We start from the raw sequence: 13,249 nt of genomic DNA on the forward strand, positions 1-13,249 counted from the left end.
ATACAAAGTCAGCTTATTGCCCCCACAATCCGGGTCCTCATTTTACCCACCTCGAAAGGATGGAAGGTTGAATCAACCTTGAGCCTGGTTCAACTCAACTCCAGAGCCAAGAGTTTCCAGCAAAAGCAGAAGAAATTTCAGGATCTCCGAAATTGGCATTGAGGATATGCGAAGTTGGATGAGGTTAAAAGAGCAGCAAGTCTGTTTCCTTTTATTTTGTACTGACTGGATAAGGATGTTTCATAACTCCATCTAACAGTATTTAGAGAAAATGATTTTGGGTGACTCAAGCCAATGAGTCATCTTGTTGGTAGAGAAAAGATCCTCAACTCCTTTCCTCATCCATCAGGCATTTTTACATAAGGTGGCAGGTGATTTAAGAGGCAGTGTGCTGCACAGATCTGGCTGTTGGATCAAAATGCACCCAAAGAGGAGAGCCTTAATCACAGTAGGAATCCAGGTTTAGTAGCAAAAGCACCTAAACCAAGGTTACTTTGATTGTGTGAACCAGCAGAGGATTACCTTGAAGAGAATCCTTTCCTCTTACCTTCAGACATAACAGAATAACAGAGTTGGAAGGGACTTTGGAGGTCTTCTAATCCAACCCCCTGCTCAGAGAGAAAACTCTATACCATTTCAGACAATTGGTTGTCTAATCTCTTCCAAAAAACCTCCAGTGTTGGAACATCTACAACTTCCGGAGACATGTCTTTTCACTGATTCTAACTGGCAGGAAATTTCTCCTTATTTCTAGGTTGGTTCTCTTCTTGATTACTTACTTTATTTATTTATTGGTTCGATTTATATGCCGCCCTTCTCCGGAGACTCAGGGCGGCTTACAGTGCCCTGATTAATGATTAGTTACCATCCATTGCTTCTTGTCCTGCCTTCAGATGCTTTGGATAGGTTGACTCCTCAATCTTTGTCACAGTCTCCCAAATATTAGAACACTGCTATCATGTCACCCCTAGTCTTTCTTTTCATTAAACCAGACATACCTAATTCCTGCAACTTTTCTTCATATGTTTTAGCCTCCAGCCCCCTAACCATTGCTCTTCTCTGTACTCTTTCTGGAGTCTCAACATCTTTTTTATATCGTGGCAACCAAAACTGGATGCAATATTCCAAGTGTGGGCTTACCAAGCATTATAAATAAATGGGAGATTTGAAGTTACAATCTTGAGAGATGTGATTACAATTTATATTGCCCATTTACAAAATAGCCACCATAGGGGCCATAACATCAACTGAGAAATGTTATCGTAGCACTCCTTTTAATCCTCCGGGTTATTCTCTTTCATCTCAGCTGTCAGTCCTTTGAAATAGGTTAAACCAGGAAATCAATACCACAAGAAATCCTAGAACTCTACCTTATCGATATAGACTATAACAAGAATTTTGAAAGCCTGACAGATTTCTCCTTCCCTCCCTGTTATACCCAAGAGAATCAAGGCGGAACCATCTTGAGTTTCTTTCTCACACTTTCCTGTTTTCCTGAGCTAAATTTCCAGCAGTTACCAACTATTTTCTTTTATACACCTCTACACAAGGTCATCTCTGTACACCTCTTCACAAGCATAGTTTCTTCCTTACGGACAGAGGAAGATAGGCCAGGATGCCGATACAGGTAGTCTTCAACTTACAAACACAATTGAGCCCAAAATTTCTGTTGCTAAGCAAGACAGTTATTAAGTGAGTTTTGCCCCATTTTACGTATTTATTTTTTTTTGCTACAGTTGTGAAGTGAATCATTGCAATTGTTAAATTACTGTAGTGACGCAGTTGTTAAGTGAATCTGGCTTCCCCATTGACTTTGCTTGTCAGGAGGTCGCAAAACGGGATCACATGACTCGAGGACACTGCAACCATCATAAATACTGCTAAGATCTGGATTACAGGACCATGGGGATGCTGCAGTAGTCGTTTGTGTGAAATATGGTCATAAGTCGCTTTTTTCAGCGCTGTTGTGCCTTTGAACTGTCACTAAATGAACTAAGTCAAAGACTACCTGCAAAGTATTACTTTACATTCCTGGCTAAGCAAGGAGGTTGGACTAGAACGGTGATGGCAAACCTATGGCACGCGTGCCAGGGGTGGCACACAGAGCTCTCTCTGTGGGCACACGTGCTGTCTCCAGTTGCTCTTCTGGTTTCTGGCACACCAGCCAGCTGATCTTCACATCAAAAATGCTCCCAAAACATCCTGAAAACTGCCCGAAAAACAGCCTGAAAATGGTCCCAAAACCGCCTAAAAACATCCGCAAAAATGGCCTGGAAATTGGCCTGGAAACAGCCCGAAAAATGGCCAAAACTAGGCCTTTTTCCAGGCCATTTTCTGGGACATTTGGGGGGCTTTTTTGGGACTTTTTCAGGCTGTTTTTCGGGCCATTTTCAAGCCCTTTTTAGGCCAAAAACTGGACTGAAAACAGCCTGAAAAATGGCCTAAAACGGCCCAAAACAGCCCGAAACACAGCTCAAAAATGGCCCGAAAAACAGCCAAAAGTGGCCAAAAAACAGGCACGCACATGCCAGCCAACTGGTCTTTGGGTTTCCGGCGCTCCAGCGCTCCGGCATTCCGGCACATACACAAGCACGCACACGAACATCTATTCTGGTTTGGGCACTCGGTGCCGAAAAGGTTCACCATCACCGGACTAGAAGATCTCCAAGGTCCCTTACAACTCTGTTATTCTATCTAATCACTTTACCTCTGACTATTTTTATTTCTTAACAATACCTATGTGGGATCCAGAGGCATTACTGTAAATAAAGATGATGCTAGAGATAGCTGCTTTGCTGTACAACATGTCACTTTCCCCATTCATTCACTCATTCATAACTGAAAAATCTAGATGAAAAAAAGGTTATGCATACAGACTGCTGGCCACCAAGAAGCCATTGGTGGATTGTGAATTATCAATCTCTTTTTCTCTCTCTCACTCTCTCTGTCCTTCATACCACTTCCCCATTCCTCCTAGCGTGAGATTTCCTCCATATACTTAGTCATCTATACACCCATTCATTATGACACTGCTACTGCTGTGGAATGTTGACAATGGAAGATTACATTCCAGTGCAATTATGCGTGTGAACAAACGAACAGATGCAATCAAACGGCATGAACCTGGAGTAGGTGGATGGCTGCGTGGTTTACAACCCATTGTTGGATATATCAGTAGGTTTACATTGCTGGATTGATTTCTCCATTTCCAGAAGCTATGAACCACTAAAGAGAAACACTTTTTTTTTTTTAATTTAATTTATATGCCGCCCTTCTCCGGAGACTCAGGCGGCTTACAGTGCGTTAAGCAATAGCCTTCATACTTTTGTATATTTATACAAAGTCAGCTTATTGCCCCCAAAAACTGGTTCCTCATTTCACCTACCTTAGAAAGGATGGAAGGCTGAGTCAACCTTGAGCCTTGGAGAGATTCGAACCAGCAGTAATTGCAGGCAGCTGTGTTAATAACAGGGTGCTTAGACCACTGTACTATCAAGGCTCTAATTGGGTTCACACAAATATACATATCCTTTGAGACTGTTTTTTTTTTTTTAAATGACTTAAATGGCTGCATTCTATCACCAGATCAAGAGAACCTCTGGCCTACCAGTTTTGTTGAATTGCAACTTCTACCAGCCTTAATGAAGAGAGTCAATAGGAAAAGATGCTAGAAAATCTTATTCAATAATAATAATAATAAAAAGTCCACAGGATTCAATCTGGCTTGGTCACCAGGACCAGAAGTTTAGTCTTCTGATCTTTCAGACTCGTACTGGACCCCATCTTCAGAGAACTTCTTTCTATCAGAATGTGTGCTTTGGGTTGTTGTGTGCATAGTAACACAAATTCTGCTAGTTTCCTGAGGATGGGCTCCATCCATCACGATGGGATCAACCCAGACTCTATATGCAACATTATTCTGGGACGAGCTGCATGTGGTTGAAGTTAATATATCTGCATACGGCTGTAATTTAATGTAGCTGCAATCTATTGGGAAAGGTGTCCTAACCTCTTTGATGTCTGAACCAGTGGTGGGTTTCAAAAACTTTTACTACTGGTTCTATGAGCATGGCTTAGTGGGCGTGGCAGGGGAAGGATACTGTAAAATCCCCACTCCCTCCCCAATCCAGGGGAAGGTTACTGCAAAATCCCCATTTCCTCCCGATCAGTTGGAACTTGGGAGGCAGAGAATAGATGGGGGCGGGGCCAGTCAGAATTTTTACTACCGATTCTCCGAACTACTCAAAATGTCCGCTACCGGTTCTCCAGAACTGGTCAGAACCTGCTGAAACGCACCTCTGGTCTGAATATGTCTTTTAAAAAAGTCTTATAGTGGGTTACTTAAGTCACAGATAACTGTTTGGGTTCAGATATCATGTTAAACCATGAACTGTTTATCCAAGATGAATTAATTTCTTGGACTCTTTCTCCTCAGCCTGGCAAATATGGCCATGAATATGCAGGAAGTTGATGCAAAAACAATATCCAGTTTGTCCATTTGTGGATAGCATCAGATTGTTTTTTTACCAGAATTTGAAGTTATTCCAAGTTCTTATCTACTGGATGCATACATTTGAAATTATATATCTGTGTATCTGTCTAATCTTATTCACACCCTATATATTTAGGGTAAACTGAAAGAATTTGGGGGTTGATTATAAAAAATGTACTGCAGTGTTGTATCTTATTCACACCCTATATTTTTAGGGTAAACCGAAAGAATTTGCGGGTTGATTATAAAATATGTACTGCAGTGTTGTATCCTCTGATGGAAGCTATGGAATCCGCTCAAATTTCCTGTACGCAAAGTTATATTATACACACTGAACATGCTATAGGAAGAAAAACCGAACAACCAACATGGCACACAGATCAGTGGTGGGTTGCCCCCGGTTTGCACCGGTTCTATAGAACCGATAGTAAAACCGGCGGGAGGCTCCGCCCACCGGCCTCGACATCCTCAAAACGCTTTTGTGCTTGTGCAGAAGAGCGTGCGTGCGCACGAGTGAAGCAAGCACGCGTGCACGGCCCCGCTGCGAACCAGAAGTAAAGGTAAGTAGAACCCACCCCTGACACAGATCCCCCATTTCACCTCTCACGTGTTTAGTTTTTCTGATCTCAGTGTGTAATATACCGTGAAGAAACTATAACCACTGTTATTAACAATAACCATCACCATTATTGTGAAGATTTCAATGACTCGATGTGTTTTTATGGATGCGATGAAATTGAGCTGACCTCCAAATGATTAGCATTTGTAATTGTTTGCAGAGACCTCTGGGTTGGGAAGGTTAATTGAGGCAGGGGAAGGAGATTCACAACTACAGGTAATCCTTTTCTTACAACCCCAAGTGAGGCCAGAATTTCCACTGCTAAGCAAGGCATTTTTTAAGGGAGTCACGTCCAATTTTGTAGTGGATAAGACAATTGACAAGATAGGACAGTTGTTAAGTGAACCACCACACTGTTATTAAGTGAATCTAGCTTCCCCCACTGACTCTGCTTGTCAGAAGCTGGCTGGGGAAGGTCACAAATGGCGATCACATGACCCCAGGACAACCATCATAAGCAGGGGTGAGTTCTACTTACCTTTACTACCCTTTTGCAATGGGGCTGCCCGCCCCCGCGCGCGCTCTTCTGCGTATGCGCAGAAGCATTCTGGTGATGTCGGGGTTGGTGGGCGGGGCCTCCCACCGGTTTTACTACCGGTTCTATAGAACCGGGGGCAACCCACCGCTGATCGTAAGTACATGCCAGTTGCAAAGTGCCATGAATTTTGATCAACTGACCAAGGGGGATGCTCGTAAGTGCAAGGACTTGATTGCAACTCACTTTTGTGCCATTGTAATTTTAAAATGGTCGTTACATGAATGGTTGCAAGATGAGGAGTACCTGTACATTCTGGCAATTAAACAGGAATTCTAGTGGTTAACTGATGAGCTGGAGTCAATTGTTATGGAAACCATTGTTAGGGTCCCTCAGGGGTGAAATGCTCCCGGTTCGGACTGGATTGCCCGATCCGGTAGCGATGGCGACGGGTGGTTCAGAGAACCGGTAGCAAAAATCCCTGGCCCCCCCATGTCCAGTTAAGCCACACGATCATCAGAGGCTTTTTTTAAAATTTCTAAAAGCATTTTTTCTACAACCTCGGCCGAAGAGATTGTAGAAAAAATGTTTTTAAAAGAAAAAAAGCCTCTGACGATCAGGCAACTCAGCTGGGATCATCAGAGGCTTTTAAAAGCATTTTATTTTACAACCTCTTCGACCGACCCCACAGAACCAGTAGTAACAAATTTTACATTTCACCACTGGGGTCCCTTCACAATCTATAAAAAGGAGAAAAAGTGACTTCTTCCGCAGTGGTGCCTTTTTGTAGAACACCCTCTGTCCTTGAAAGACTTGCTAAGAACCTACCTAATGTTTCTGTGCCAAACAAATAATTTGATGTGGCCCCTCCATCTTTTTCTTAAAAGAAAAAGAAAAGAAGATGTTTAAACTGAATGCTGTGGATTTAACAGGGTTGTTTTCTGACCGATTCTGTATCATCAAGGACAGAGGTGGGTTTCAAATAATTTTACCACCAGTTCGTCGCGCACCAAAAATGTGAGCATGCGCCATCCGTGCATGCGCATGGCCTTCCGCGTCTGCGCTTTCCTTTCATGCGTGGCTTGCACACATGCATGCTGTTCTGTTCACGGAACAAAGGCTAAAGAAGGGAGGAGAGGCAGGATAAACACTTCACAACATGTTTATTGGCTAACAATAACAGCTAACAGTGACTCGCTCTGATTAGCTAACTACCTTGGAGAGCGAGCAAGGTTTTGAGGCACGGACAGCTCTTTTATACTTCAGCTGTCAGAGGCTGGGCCAATCAGGAGCTGCCAATTTCCCGCCGGCTGCCTGCCGGCGTTTAGACCAATCGGCTGCTCTCTTGGCCGCTCGTGCTTGCCGTCCAGACGTAACACCCCTTTCTTCCTGGATGGCACAAACGTACTCAGCGAGGTAAGCTGGGCGTCTTCTGGTCCTCCCTGATCTGCGTGGCCCCTCGGAGACGGCTGCGGTAGGAGGACCCATGCCTGGCGCCTCTGGAACTCCTGGAGACTGCAGTTCAGCTTCGGATGGCGCTTCGAACGGCAACGTGGGTGCAGTAACAACGGGTAAGTCTGCGGACCCCTCGTTGTCGGTTTGAGCCTCAGGAGGTGACTTGCTTTCGGGAGATGAGGCTCTGGCAGAACTCGGTATGACTAACCTGGATAGGGCTTCGTCCGTGATCGTCCCTTGTGGGGGCAACCGCCGGTGGCGCAGCTGGTCCACGTGCCTCCGCCAGGTACGGCTGTCTCCTAGCTGAACTCTGTATGACTGTGGCCCCATAACCTCTATAATCTGGCCCGGCACCCAACGGGGATTCCCCCCATAATTTTGGGCATACACCCACTCCCCCTCTTGGAAGGAACGGGCTCCGCCACTTGAATCCAGGGGCTTTTCAGGAACATAGTCAGGGTGTAAATGGTCCAAGTCAGTTCTCAACCGGCGGCCCATTAACAACTCAGCTGGGCTGCGGTTTGTCGTCAGGCATGGGGTCACGTGCTGCGCTAACAAATAGGTAGCTAACTTAGTATGCCAATCCCCAGGCCCCAATTTAGCTAGGGCCTCCTTGGCCGATCGCACGGCCCTCTCAGCAAGGCCATTTCCAGCCGGCCGGAACAGAGCTACCATGACATGCCTAATGCCATGTCTTGCTAAATAAGTTTGGAATGTGGCTGACATTAATTGAGGCCCATTGTCCGTTACAATCAAATCTGGTAGGCCATGGGTAGCGAATACCCTCCTGAGTGCCCTGACTATTGCCTCCGCTGTGGTTGAGGCCATTGCCACCAACTCAACTCACTTAGAATAGGCGTCAACTATGATCATAAAGGTATGGCCTTGGAAGGGGCCCGCAAAATCCAAATGGACCCGGGACCAGGGGGCCCTTGGTAACTCCCATTCCCTAACTGGAGCCTTCGGAGGGGCTGAGCTAGTACGCTGGCACTGCTGGCAGTCGGCGACCCAGTTCGCGATCGCTTCATCTAACTTGGGCCACCATAGGTAACTGCGGCCTAAAGCCTTCATTCGGGCCACTCCCGGATGGCCATTATGCAAAGTGTCCAGGACTTGCCGCCTTAGCTCTACAGGAACAACCACCCTGGTGCCCCACAACAGGCAGCCCCGCAACGTGGAAAGCTCATGTTGCCGAGTTTTGTATGGGAGAAACTCAGAGTTGATTTGCCCTAGGAGCCACCCCCTTCTCACCCAGTCCAGAACTTGGCGTAAGATTTTGTCTTTGGTGGTGTACCAAGCGACGTCAGCGGCAGACACCGGACTCTGTTGGTCATCAATCTGTAGAATAGATGAGGCCGGAGCAGGGTCGTCGACAGGAGCAGGAAGGGGGCATCTGCTGAGGGCGTCAGCATTACCCAAGTCCTTACCCGGGCGGAGGGCCAGGCTATAATTGTAGGCCGCCAGGAATATGACCCACCTGGTCATCCGGGGGGACAGGATCTGCGGAGACTGACGATCGCCGGCCAGAATTCCCAACAATGGCTTGTGATCTGTGAAAATGTGAAAAAAACGCCCATATAAATAATCATGGAAACGTTTAACGCCAGCCACGATGGCCAACGCCTCCTTGTCAATGTGCCCGTAATTGCGTTCAGCGGCAGAGAGAGTTCTGGAGTAATAAGCGATGGGGGCTTCAGTCCCATTAGGTAGTTGATGGCTCAAAACGGCCCCCACCCCGTAAGGTGACGCATCACAAGTCAGAGTCAATGGGAGTTCGCTGTCATACTGCACCAATACAGAATCCAAAGTGAGGAGTCGTTTCACAGCCCGGAAAGTGTCAGCCTCCTTGCGTCCCCAGGTCCACGGTGTTGATTTATCAAGAAGGCGGTGAAGGGGCTCTGCGACAGTTGCTTTGTGCTGCAAGAACATATTATTAAAGTTTAAAAGCCCCAGGAAGGCTTGTAATTCGGCTCTGCCGGTAGGCGGTGGGGCACTCTGGATAGCTTGCACCTTTGCAGGTGTAGGATGCAACCCGGCGGCATCAACGAGGTAGCCCAAGAACTCTACCTGAGGCACTCCCATTTTGCATTTGTTGGGCTTGAGTTTGAGTCCTGCTTGCCAGAAACGGGATAACATGGCACGGAGACGGCTGGCAAGGTCAGCTTCTGACTACTTTCACGTCAAAGTAAGGAATTACTCCTGGCAATCTGTGCAGCAGCCTTTCCATGAGGCATTGAAAAATGCCTGGGGCGACACAGACCCCAAATTGCAGTCGTCTACAACGGAAGGCACCCCTGTGAGTGACAATCGTCTGGGCCTCTGTGGTAGCTGCGTCCACTTCCAGTTGTTGATAGGCTTGCGCCATATCCAATTTAGCGAAAATTGAGCCACGGCCCAACGAACGGAGGAGGTGATGTACCACTGGAACAGGGTAGGGGTGAGCCTGTAAAGCCTTATTTATTGTCGCCTTGTAGTCCGCGCAGATGCGGACAGAACCATCAGATTTTATCGGGGTGACGATAGGTGTCTCCCACCGAGCGTGATCTACCTGCTCTAATATTCTCTGCGCTATAAGTCTATCAATCTCCTTATCGACTTGAGCACGGAGTGCCAAAGGCACTCTCCGTGGCTTAAGGCGAATGGGGGCGATTTTGGGATCCAAATTAAAGGATATGGGGGTACCTGTATATTTGCCAAGACCCTCACTAAATACATCAGAGAACTCCGTGAACAAATCAGAAAATGCAATAGAGGAAGTTGCATGAATACCTGTAATAGCTAACCCTAAAGCGTCAAACCACTCTAATCCTAATAAACTTGGAAGCGCGCCATCAACAACAATTAAATTAAGGCGGCCACTGAAACCCTTGTACTTGATTCCAAATCTCCCGGATCCCAAAACCGGAATGTGATTACCTTGGTAGTCACGAAGCCTAAATGTACAAAAGGATAAACGCTTCCTAGACATCGAGGGCACCAGTCGTTTAAGAGTGCTCCACGAAATTATTGACACAGAAGAGCCAGTGTCGACTTCCATTCTACAAGGTTTACCCTCTAAGAGAACTGTGAGGAAAATTTTTTTCCTCAAGTCTGATTTTGACTGGCCTATAACTGTCTCAGGGTGGCAGGCACCCTTGTAAATATTAAAACATTCTTCTTCCCTCCTACTCTGCCTGTTTCGGGGTTGGTAATTTCGGCTAGGTCTAGGAAGACTGTTGTTATTATTATTATTATTATTATTATTATTATTATTATTATTATCTCTCATTCCTCCTTGTTCACAAAAGCCCCTGTTGTAGCGCGGGAATAACGAGAGGCACAAGCAGGCTAGTAACAACAGCTCTTTAATTCAGGGTGAGACTTCAGCAAAAACTCACAGGCAACAGTCCTCTTTATATACTTTCCAGAGGTGACCAAGAACCAATCAGGATTCACTATGCATTTGAATTTCCCGCAAAAAATAGATACATACACAACACCCCTCCCTTCCCAGAAGGCACTTATTCTATCTATTTACATATTTACATACAAAATCACGCAGGTGACCAGGGCGTGTCTTAATCCTGGTTGACCTGCACAGTTCAGTTGTTGGTGAGGCGTCGAGCCGGTTGAAGGGACCTCCCGTCTCTCCCAGCTCCGCCAATGGAACCTCCTGGATTTCTCCGGAGGTGTGGCTATTTCCGGCTGGGAGTGTCGGCTTGCTGGGGCGGCGCTGGAACTCAGGGTTGCCAGATAAGTATTCCGGCTTATTCGGGCTTGAGGTAGCTGTGTCAGGAAGACTTGGATAGTTAGGACACGAGTTTTCGTTTGGTAAACGTTTACGCAATTGATCTATATGTCTCCTCCAGATTTTACCATGCCCGATATCAACTGTGTATGACTTTGAACCGGTAATTCCTACGATGGTTCCCTCTACCCATAAGGGCCCATTGGTGTAGCTTCTAGCAAACACTAGTGATCCTACTTTGAAGTGTCTTAGTCCTCCCCCTTCCCCGGTGAAGCTATCGGAGGAGTAATTAGGATGCAGTCTGTCTAGAATGCATCGTAGCTTTCGGCCCATTAAAAGTTCGGCCGGGCTGCGGCCCGAAGTGGGGCATGGGGTGGCATGCTGTACTGCTAAGAACTCATCTATTCTAGCCTGCCAGTCCCCTGCATCGAGTCAGGAGAGGGCTTCTTTGGCCTTTCTTACAAATCGTTCAGTAAGGCCATTAGAAGCTGGATGAAAAGGAGCGGATAGTGCATGTCTTATGCCTAATTCGGCTAAGTAGCCTTCGAATTGAGTCGCCGTGAATTGGGGCCCATTGTTGGATACCAGGGTGTCCGGCAACCCGTGTGTTGCGAATAGTTTTCTGAGTACTTTGATTACGGCCTCAGAAGTGGTCGATGGCATTAAGGCAATTTCGAGCCACTTAGAATATGCATCTACAATAATTAGAAAGTTCTGTCCATGGAACGGGCCAGCGAAATCGATGTGAATCCTCCCCCATGGTCCCTTTGGTTTTTCCCATTCCCGAACGGGCGCTATGGGAGGATCTGGGCAGGACTCCTGGCAGGGCCTACACTTCCCCACCCACTCAGTGACATCTTGGTCGAGATGTGGCCACCAAACATAGCTACGAGCTAGGCCTTTCATGTGAACAACCCCAGGGTGTCCCTCGTGCAGCATTTCTAGAACCCTGTATCTTAACCGCGAAGCAATGACCACCCTGTCTCCCCACAACAAGCAACCCCCCAACATTGACAGTTCATTTTTTTTGTTAAAGTACAATTGGAAGTCACCACCGTCCACCTTGGTAGGCCAACCCCTCGTTACCCAGCCCATTACTGTGCGCAAAACAGAGTCTCTGGCAGAAACCCTCGCCACCTCGTTCAAAGAAATGGGGCCCGGGGAAACAATGTCAAGCAGTAAGACCGGGGCTTCCGGGGTCGGGTTGTCCAATAATTCGGGCAAAGGACATCGGCTGAGGGCGTCAGCATGTCCTAAGGTTTTGCCTGGCCGGTGGAGCAGTCTGTACGAATATGCGGCCAAGAAAATGGACCATCTGGTCATCTGGGGAGAGAGAGCCGCCGGGGTCGGTCTATCACCAGCCAAAAGTCCCAAAAGAGGCTGGTGGTCTATAATGAGTTCAAAGGTGCAGCCAAACAAATACTCGTGAAATTTTTTGACCCCCGCTACAGCCGCTAGTGCCTCCCTGTCTAGCTGGCTATAGTTCCTTTCAGCACTAGACAGAGTGCGAGAATAATAGGCGATGGGCGCCTCTAACCCATTCGGCAGTCTATGGCTTAAAACCATGCCTACGCCAAAGGGGGAAGTGTCACAGACCAATACAAGAGGTAGTTCAGAATTGTACTGAATGAGGAAACTGTCCTCGGACAAAAGTCTCTTTACCGCGTTGAAAGCGGTCGCTTCACGCTTGCCCCAAACCCACAGAACGTTTTTTTCCAGGAGCCTGTGTAGAGGCTCCGCAACGGTGGCTTTGTGTTTCAAAAACATCGTACAGAAATTGAGAAGGCCCAGGAAGGCCTGCAGCTCGGATTTTGACTTGGGGGTGGGTGCACCTTGGATGGCCCTCACTTTGCTTTCTGTGGGGTGAATGCCTGTGCTGTCGATTCTGTAGCCTAAGAACTCCACTGATGGCACCGCTATCCTGCATTTATTTCGTTTGAGTTTAAGTCCCGCTTCTCTGAATCTGGTTAGGACTTGTCTAACCCTTTGGCCCAACTGAACTTTGTCTTGGCCACTAATCAAAACGTCATTGAAATACGGGACGACACCTGGGAGGCCTTGTAGAAGGCGCTCCATAGTACTCTGAAAAAGTCCTGGGGCGATGCTGATCCCAAACTGAAGCCTGGTGCATTTAAAGGCACCTCTGTGAGTTACTATTGTCTGTGATTCTGCCGTAGCGTCATCTACTGGCAGTTGCTGGTACGCCTGCACAAGGTCTAGTTTTGCGAACAGCTTGCCAGGGCCCAGGGAGTGTAGTAGATGGTGGACTATAGGAACCGGATAGGCTCTCTGCTGCAACGCCTTGTTAATCAAACACTTATAGTCAGCGCAAATTCTAATTGAGCCATCCGATTTGACTGGCGTGACTATCGGGGTTTCCCACTTAGCGTGATCCACGGGAACTAGCACCCCTTGCTTAATGAGCTTGTCGAGCTCCGCATCAATTTTGGGCTTTAAAGCAAAGGGAACTCGCCTTGCTTT

This window comes from Pituophis catenifer, unplaced genomic scaffold, assembly GCF_029215685.1.
Source record: "Pituophis catenifer annectens isolate HBS135680 unplaced genomic scaffold, rPitCat1.0.hap2 SCAF_2, whole genome shotgun sequence".
NCBI lineage: Eukaryota > Metazoa > Chordata > Lepidosauria > Squamata > Colubridae > Pituophis > Pituophis catenifer.